Here is an 8,855-nt window from a genome sequence, read left to right as displayed (position 1 = left end):
AGCTCCAATACTTTGGCTAGTTGATGGGAAGAGCTGACTCACTGGAAAAGATCCTGATGCTGGGAATGATTGAGGGGAAGAGGAGAAGGGGATGACAGAGGATGAGATGGCTGGATGGCATAACTGATTCAATGGACTTGAGTTGGAGAAGGCTCTGGGAGTTAGTGACGGACAGGAAGTCCTGAAGTGCTGCAGTCCATGGCGTCGCAAAAAGTTGACACGGCTGAGTGACTGAACTGAACTGAACACATGCTAGCAAAGTAATACCCCAAATTCGTGCCCACAGTAGTAGATATAATGGTCATCTGATCTAAATTTGCCCTTTCCAGACCCTTTTAGTTCACTGATTTTTAAAATGTCATTGTTCACTCTTGCTATCTCCTGTTTGACCACTTCCAATTTGCCTCTATTCATGGACCTAAAATTCCAGGTTCCTATGCAATCTTGTTCTTTACAGCATTGGACTTCTAATGCTAGGCACAATTAATAACTTTCAAGTTGAAATTCAGTTTATTTATATACATCCTCCACCAAGTTCTCATCAAGTACTTCGTTTGTTATGTTAGAGCAGATGTAGCAAACAGCAAAGAGGAAGTATGTCAAATCAAACGGTTTATCATTTGACCTTGTGGATAATCCAGAAAAGCATGTACAGGGTTTAAATTCTGAGGCTTAAGATAAATATTTCAGAAAGACTCTCTGCTTTGTTGATTGGTAAAATACACCACAGAATATCATTTCCTCACTATTTAGTTCGATGTAAAGAAATATGGAACTTTTTGAAAAGAATTGCTTGTCTGGTAAAGATGGAAGGTCTACTGAAATAGACATTAAAAATAGATTGTGCTAGCTTTGGCAGACATATACTAAAATTGGAACGATGCAGAGAAGATTAACATGGCCCTGTACAGGATGACATGTGCATTTGTGAAGGATTCCATATTTTTGGTATATTTGTAGGTTGTTAAGAGAATTGCTCTTTCTCATCACAATATTTTTGTTCTTCTTTTGTAATGATGAGATTATGGATCTATATAAGATGATGTTAAATTTGTAGTAATCATATATGTAAGTCAAATCATTATTCTATACATCTTAAACTTATACAGTGCTGTACGTCCAGTGCATCTCAGTGAAACTGGAAAAAAATAGATTATGCCATTAAGCATAAAATTGAAAGATAATAAGAATAGCAACAAAATAAGGTTAGTTCATTTTTTTGCATGCTGAGTTAGTGTCAGTTTCTGAATCAGGTTCTTTCTCACAAAAATCTTAGGAAGCATTGGGTTGGCCAAAAGTTTTGTTCAGGTTTGATCCACTGGCTAAGTTTGAAAGTGTTGGTAGGTAAGAAAGAATACTTCTGATAAATGCAGTGTCTTAATTTGTGAAAACATGAAAAAATGTAAACGGTGACTTTTATTAAATCATAATTTAAAAAGTTAAGAGCACTGCTTTGGTGTTTTAATTCCATTGTGTCAGTTTTGATTTCCCTCAAACAGTAGAGATTGCAGTCTTCAAAGGGATCCCACAAGGGCGTCTGTGCTAAAAGGCCATTTCCAAAAGATCACAACTGATGCTCACAAGTTATTCTCACAAGTATCATATACAACAAATACAAGTTCAGTAATATACAATTTGAGGAAGATTAGTGAAGCCAAGGAGCCACAACTGTCACACTCACAGGATGATAGTGTTAGGTGCTCAGTCGTGTCCAACTTTTTTTGACCCCACGGACTGGACTGTAACCCACCAGGGTCCTCTGTCCATGGAATTCTCCAGGCAAGAATACTGGACTGGATTGCCATTCCCTCCTCCAGAGCATCTTCCTGACCCAGGGATCAAACCCACGTCTTCTTCACTGCAGGCAGACTCTTTACCATGTAAGCCACCAGGAAAGCCCGTATACTCACAGGAATACCACTCAAATATCCCTGCCTTTCAATATAAGCACAGCAAATATGCATATACAATTAAATTGTTTGACATTTGAAATGTGTGACATTGCCCTATGTAACTCTAACACATTAACCAGTATATGGTAATCCTCTGGTGGCAGTGATTGATTCAGGATGGTACAATCAAAGTGAAGCAATTTATTGATTTGTTGTGGGAAGCAGCCTCTTCCTGTATTGAAATAGGAAGCTATGTAAGTCAGGCTACAGCAACTATTTATGTCCACTATGAGGACAGCTAGTTTGTAGCTGAAGCTGCAACACAGAAGAGGGTAGAAAAAAAATGATTAATTGTAAATTATTTAGTTTAAATAAGTCATATAATGTCTTCAGATATTTGACTGGTTACAAGGACTGCTTTTCTGGCTGAGTTTTAGTTATAGTTAGTTATGTAAATGATATAGGGACATATACGTTTATATACAATACAGACAACTAGTGCTATCAGGTGATTCCTGTGATGGTAAGATATTTAGAAAATTATTTAATACATACTAAGTGCAAAGAGCTAGTATAGACTTTAAGAAGAAGAAATCATTATAAATTAATTGCTTTGAGAATGATTCTGAATCAAACAACTCCAACACTGTGAATTACAAATTATGTGCTAATATATCTATATATAAAGTGTTATCAATGGTGAGAAAACTCATAGACTGTGATTCATATGACTTTCTTTTTCAAAGCAAGGCTTCTACATTCCATTTTGGATCTCATTCATACTATTATCTACGCAGAATGAGCTAGGGAAGAGTGGAATTGCTGCAGTCTATACAAAACAAGTGAACAGGATTGGCTTGGAGTTGTGTCATCTTTGCAGAGGTAGTAATTTGGCTCAATGAAGATTGTTGCCTTGATTAATGATATAAAAATATAGGAGTTTGTAAGATTAGGTTCTCTCTAAGAAGGGAAAAATTTGATAATATAAGCATACTTTTGAAATGACATTTTATTTTTAAGCTGACAGTTAAAGTCAGTATTATTTGTTGTCAGTAAAATAGAGCAAAATTAGTTATACATGTATTATTTCTTTTTCCTCCAACTTCTCTAGCCACATTCTCCACAGCACACAGAAATAGTCATGCACAAGAAGATATATGACTAAAAATGAAAGAACTTCACACACAGTGCAAAGGGGATGTGGTAGTTAGTATGAAATATTAAATAAAAGCTAAACAAGTGACTGGGGAAAAAGGTCTTCATTAAATAACCAGGTTTTTTGTGAGATTCAGACTATGTAATCTAGCATATAACAATTTGGTACAGATATAAGCCATGTATAAGGAAAAGTTAGTAATAAAATTAAGTGACTGATTCAAAATAAGTGAATTAAGAACAGTATTTTTATTGAATATTAATACCTTTTCCTACTGTTATAGGATAAAGTGTTTTGATTCAATCAATTGATTTGGGATTGGAGTGTAAAGAGGATACTCAAAATAGGATTTTGAAGATTGTTACAGTTTTGTTAAGTAAAGGACACATGGGGGCCATTTTATTCATGCAGTCTATAATTCACTTACTTAGTAAATTAGGATTTAAGGAAAAGTTTTGAGCATCTAAGATGAGCCTGTTTTAATTTTTATTTTTTTTACGGTAGTTCCTTGTTGGTTGTCCCTTTTAAATATAGCAGTGTGTACACGTCAGTCCCAAACTTCCCATCTATGCCTTCCCAGTAATCATACATTCATTCTCTAAGTCTGTGAGTCTGTTTCTGTTTTGTAAATAAGTTCATTTGTATAAGATGAACCTCTAATTAGCAAGAAGGGCTTGTCATTAAATAGGCAAGTGAAAACCAATTAGATATGATCACTGACCACATGGAATTGCAAGTTTCATGATAAATGCAATGAAGTAAATCTGCTATAATATTAAATCTGATGACTTTAAATTTAGAATTCATATAGGTCACAGAGACAGTCCATTTTTGGAATAAATACTTAAGATGAGAAAAGTGAATGGAGACAGAGAGATCAGAGCTTCCACAGTGGCTCAGAGGTAAAGAATCTGCCTGGAATACAGGAGATACTAGAGACATGGGCTTACTCCCTGGGTCAGGAAGATTCCCTGAACCCACTCCAGTATTCTTGCCTGGAGAATCCCATGGACAGAGGAGGCTGCCAGGCTACAGTCCATAGGGTTACACAGAGTCCAACAACGTTGAAGCGACTTAACATGCACAGAAAGATCAACATACTATCTGAAAATCAATCTTAGGAGCTCTTTCCGGATTGCCTGGCAACTGCTTCCCTTCCAATGGCCAAATTACACATCTGTCAGAAAGGTCCTATTTGTGGTCATAGAAGAAATTTCTCATTCATAGAATATTATACAGCTTGATAATCCTCAAAACACAGGGTCAGAAGCAGGGGTACATGTATGTCCAGTGATTCCTTCAGTCTTTTGGGCCCTAGAATTATCTTTTAAATGGAAACAGGGGCTTCCCTGGTAGCTCAGTGGTAAATAAATTGCCTGTGGTGCAGAAGCTAAAGGAGATGCAATTCAATCTCTGAGTTAGAGGGATCTCCTGGAAAAGGGCATTACAATCCACTCCAGTATTCTTGCCTGGAGAATTCCATGGACAGAGGCCCCTGGTGGCCTAGACAGTCCATGGGGTTGCAAAGAGTCAGATGCAATTGACGTGATTTAACAGCAATAGCATTAACCAATGGTATAGTATTTGCTTCCCTGATACCTCAGTTGGTGAAGAATCCGCCTGCAATGCAGGAGAATCCGGTTCAATTCCTGGGCCGGGAAGATCCGCAGAAGAAAGGATCGGCTACCCATTTCAGTGTTCTTGGGCTTCCCTTATAGCTCTGCTCATAAAGAAACTGCCTGCCTATGCAGGAGACACAGGTTCAATCCCTGAGTCAGAAAGATTCCCTGGAGAAGGAAATGACAATCCACTCCAACATTCTTGCCTGGGAAATCCCATGGACAGAGGAGCCTGGTGAGCTGCAGTCTATGGGGTTACAAAAGAGTCATACATGACTTAGTGACTATACAACAACAACACAACAACAACAAAAATGTTTCTACAGGATAAATTTGGACTTAAATTGAAGAAAGCGGGAAAACCACTAAACCATTCAGGTATGACCTAAATCAAATCCTTTATGATTATATAGTGGAAGTGAGAAATAGATTTAAGGTCCTACATCTGATAGACAGGGGCCTGATGAACCATGGACAGAGATTCATGACACTGTACAGGAGGCAGGGATCAAGACCATTCCCAAGAAAAAGAAATGCAAAAAAACAGAATGGCTGTCTGAGACGGCCTTACAAATAGCTGTGAAAAGAAGAGAAGTGAAAAGCAAAGGAGAAAAGGGAAGATATACCTATTTGAATGCACAGTTCCAAAGAATAGCAAGGAGAGATAAGAAAGCCTTCCTCAGCTAGCAATGCAAAGAAATAGAGGAAAACAATAGAATAGGAAAGACTAGAGATCTCTTCAAGAAAATTAGAGATACCAAGGGAACAAATCATGCAAAGATGAGCTCAGTAAAGGACAGAAATGGTATGGACCTGACAGAAGCAGAAGATATTAAGAAGAGGTGGTAAGAACACATAGAAGAATTGTACAAAAAAGATCTTTATGACTCAATTAAACACGATCACTCACCTAGAGCCAGACATCCTGGAATGTGAAGTCAAGTGGGCCTTGGAAAGCATCACTACGAACAAAGCTAGTGGAGGTGATGGAATTCCAGTTGAGCTATTTCAAATCCTGAAAGATGATGCTGTGAAAGTGCTGCACTCAATATGCCAGCAAATTTGTAAAACTCAGCAGTGGCCACAGGACTGGAAAAGGTCAGTTTTCAATCCAATTTCAAAGAAAGGCAATGCCAAAGAATGCTCATACTACCACACAATTGCACTTAACTCACATGCTAGTAAAGTAATGCTCAAAATTCTTAAATCCAGGCTTCAGAAACACTTAAATCATGAACTTCCACATGTTCAAGCTGGTTTTAGAAAAGGCAGAGGAACCAGAGATCAAATTGCCAACATCTGCTGGATCATGGAAAAAGCAAGAGAGTTTCAGAAAAACATCTGCCTTATTGACTATGCCAAAGCCTTTTACTGTGTGGATCACAATAAACTGGAAAATTCTGAGAGAGATGGGAATACCAGACCACCTGACCTGCCTCTTGAGAAACCTGTATGCAGGTCAGGAAGCAACAGTTTGAACTGGACATGGGACAACAGACTGGTTCCAAATAGGAAAAGGAGTACTTCAAGGCTGTATATTGTCACCCTGCTTATTTAACTTATATGTAGAATACATCATGAGAAACACTGGGCTGGAAGAAGCACAAGCTGGAATGAAGATTGCCGGGAGAAATCTCAATAACCTCAGATATGCAAATGACACCACCCTTATGGCAGAAAGTGAAGAGGAACTACAAAGCCTCTTGATGGAAGTGAAAGAGGAGAGTGAAAAAGTTGGCTTAAAGATCAACATTCAGAAAACGAAGATCGTGGCATTCAGTCCCATCACTTCGTGGGAAATAGATGTGGAAACAGTGGCTAACTTTACGTTTGTGGGCTCCAAAATCACTGCAGATGGTGATTGCTGCCATGAAATTAAAAGATGCTTACTCTTTGGAGGGAAAGTTATGACCAACCTAGACAGCATATTAAAAAGCAGAGACATTACTTTGCCAACTATGGTCTGTCTAGTCAAGGCTATAGTGTTTCCACTAGTCGTGTATGGATGTGAGCGTTGGACCTAAAGAAAGCTGAGTGCCGAAGAATTGATGCTTTTGAACTGTGGTGTTGGAGAAGCCTCTTGAGAGGCCCTTGGACTGCAAGGAGATCCAACCAGTCCATTCTAAAGGAGATCAGTTCTGGGTGTTCATTGGAAGGACTGATGTTGAACCTGAAACTCCAATACTTTGGCCACCTGATGAGAAGAACTGACTCATTGGAAAAGACCCTGATTCTGGGAAAGATTGAAGGTAGGAGGAGAAGGGGACTACAGAGGATAAGATGGTTGGATGGCTTCACCAACTCAATGGACATGAGTTTGGGTAGACTCCAGGAGCTGGTGGTGGACATGGAGGCCTGGAGTGCTGCAGTTCATGGAGTTGCAAAGAGTCAGGGATGACTGAGCAACTGAACTGAAATGAACTTTGTTATCCAATATATCCTTATTATGATATTTATCTATTTTACACTTAATGGTTTTCATCTCTTAATCTTATACCTCTTACTCCTGTCCCTTTCTCCCAATTGGTAACTACTAGTTTGTTTTCTCTGTTTCTGGTTTACTGATATATTTTGGTAGCTTCCTTCATGGCTAGATGGTAAAGAATCTGCATGCAATGGCAGAGACTTGAGTTTGTATCCCTGGATTGGGAAGATCCCCTGGAGGAGGATATGGCAACCCACTCCAGTATTCTTCCTGGAGAATCCCCATGGACAGAAGAGCCTGGCAGGCTACAGTCCTTGGGGTCACAAAGTGTTGGTTTTCTCTATCTGTGAGTCTGTTTCTGTTTCACTTATATACATTTGACTGTTTTATTTTTTAGATTCCACATAAAAGTGAAATCATATGATATATGTCTTTCTCTGTTCAACTTTTTCTAAGCATGATATTCTCTAGGTTCATGCACATTCCTGAAAATGGCATGGCTGAGTAATATCCCATTCCTTATCCATTCACACGTTCCTTCTGCATTCACCTGTTGATAGGCACTTGGGTTGCTTCAGTATTTTGGCTATTATAAATACTGCTGCTATGACCATTGATGCTTTCATATTGTAGTGCTGGAGAAGACTTTTAAGAGTCCTTTGGATTGCAAGGAAATCAAATCAATCTTAAAGGAAATCAACCTTGAATATTCATTGGAAGGACTGTTGTTGAAACTAAATCTCCATACTTGGCCACCTGATGTGAAGAACTGACTCACTAGAAAAGGCTGATTATGGGGAACATTGGAGACAAAAGGCAAATGGCATGGCAGAGGATGAGATGGTTAGATAGTATCACTGACTCAATGGGCATGAATTTGAACAAACTCCAGCAGATAGTAGAGGACAGAAGAGCTTGGCATGCTACAATGCACAGAGTTGAAAAGAATTGGACATGACTCAGTGACTGAACAGGCTTCCCTCGTGGCTCAGATGGTAAAGTGTTTGCCTGCAATGCGGGAGACCCGGGTTCGATTCCTGGGTCGGGAAATCCCCTGGAGAAGCAAATGACAATCCACTCCAGTACTCTTGCCTGGAAAATCCCATGGACGGAGGAGCCTGATAGGCTACAGTCCGTGGGGTCGCAAAGAGTCGGACATGACTGAGCAACTTCACTTTCACTTTTAGTGACTGATCAATGGCAACAATGAACATTAAGCTGCAGATAGCTTTTCATATTAGTGTTTCCTTTTTTTTTTTTTTTTTTTTCTGGATATATACCCAGGAGTGCAATTGCTGGATCATGTAGTAATTCTATTTTTAGTTGTATGATGGATTTCCGTACTGTTTCCCATAGTGGTTGCACCAATTTATACTCCCACCAATTCCAAGGACAGAGGAGCCTGGTGGGCTACAGTCCATGGGGTCGCAAAGAGTCAGACATGATAGCAACTAAACAGCAATAGTGTATAAATATTCCGTTTTCTCCACATCCTCGATAACATTTATCATTTGTAGACTTGGTTGTGAAGTCATATATCAATGCCTTTTTGATTTACATTTCCCTAAAAATTAGTGATGTTGAGGGTTATCTCCATGTGCCTGTTAACCATCAGTATGTTAATTTTGAGAAATATCTACACAGAGCTTCTGCCCACTTAAAATTTTGTTTCTATTTTTTTGATATTTAGTTATATGAGCTGTTTACATATTTTGGATATTAACCACCCCCCTGTGCTGTGCTGTGCTTAGTCTCTCAGTCAT

The 8,855-nt window shown here is 38.8% G+C and overlaps 1 non-coding gene across 1 annotated transcript; it reads left to right on the top strand.

Moving 5' to 3' along the window:
* The first annotated feature begins 845 nt into the window (after positions 1-845).
* Positions 846-947, top strand: LOC138088841 (U6 spliceosomal RNA). The gene has a single exon (XR_011145749.1). It is a non-coding gene; the product is annotated as a U6 spliceosomal RNA (small nuclear RNA).
* Positions 948-8,855: the final 7,908 nt, after the last annotated feature.

The sequence above is a fragment of the Capricornis sumatraensis genome, chromosome 11 (assembly GCF_032405125.1).
Source record: "Capricornis sumatraensis isolate serow.1 chromosome 11, serow.2, whole genome shotgun sequence".
NCBI classification, from domain to species: Eukaryota; Metazoa; Chordata; class Mammalia; order Artiodactyla; family Bovidae; genus Capricornis; species Capricornis sumatraensis.
The sequence above is the reverse complement of the archived record's forward strand: the minus strand, read 5'-3'. Positions and strand labels throughout refer to the sequence as shown.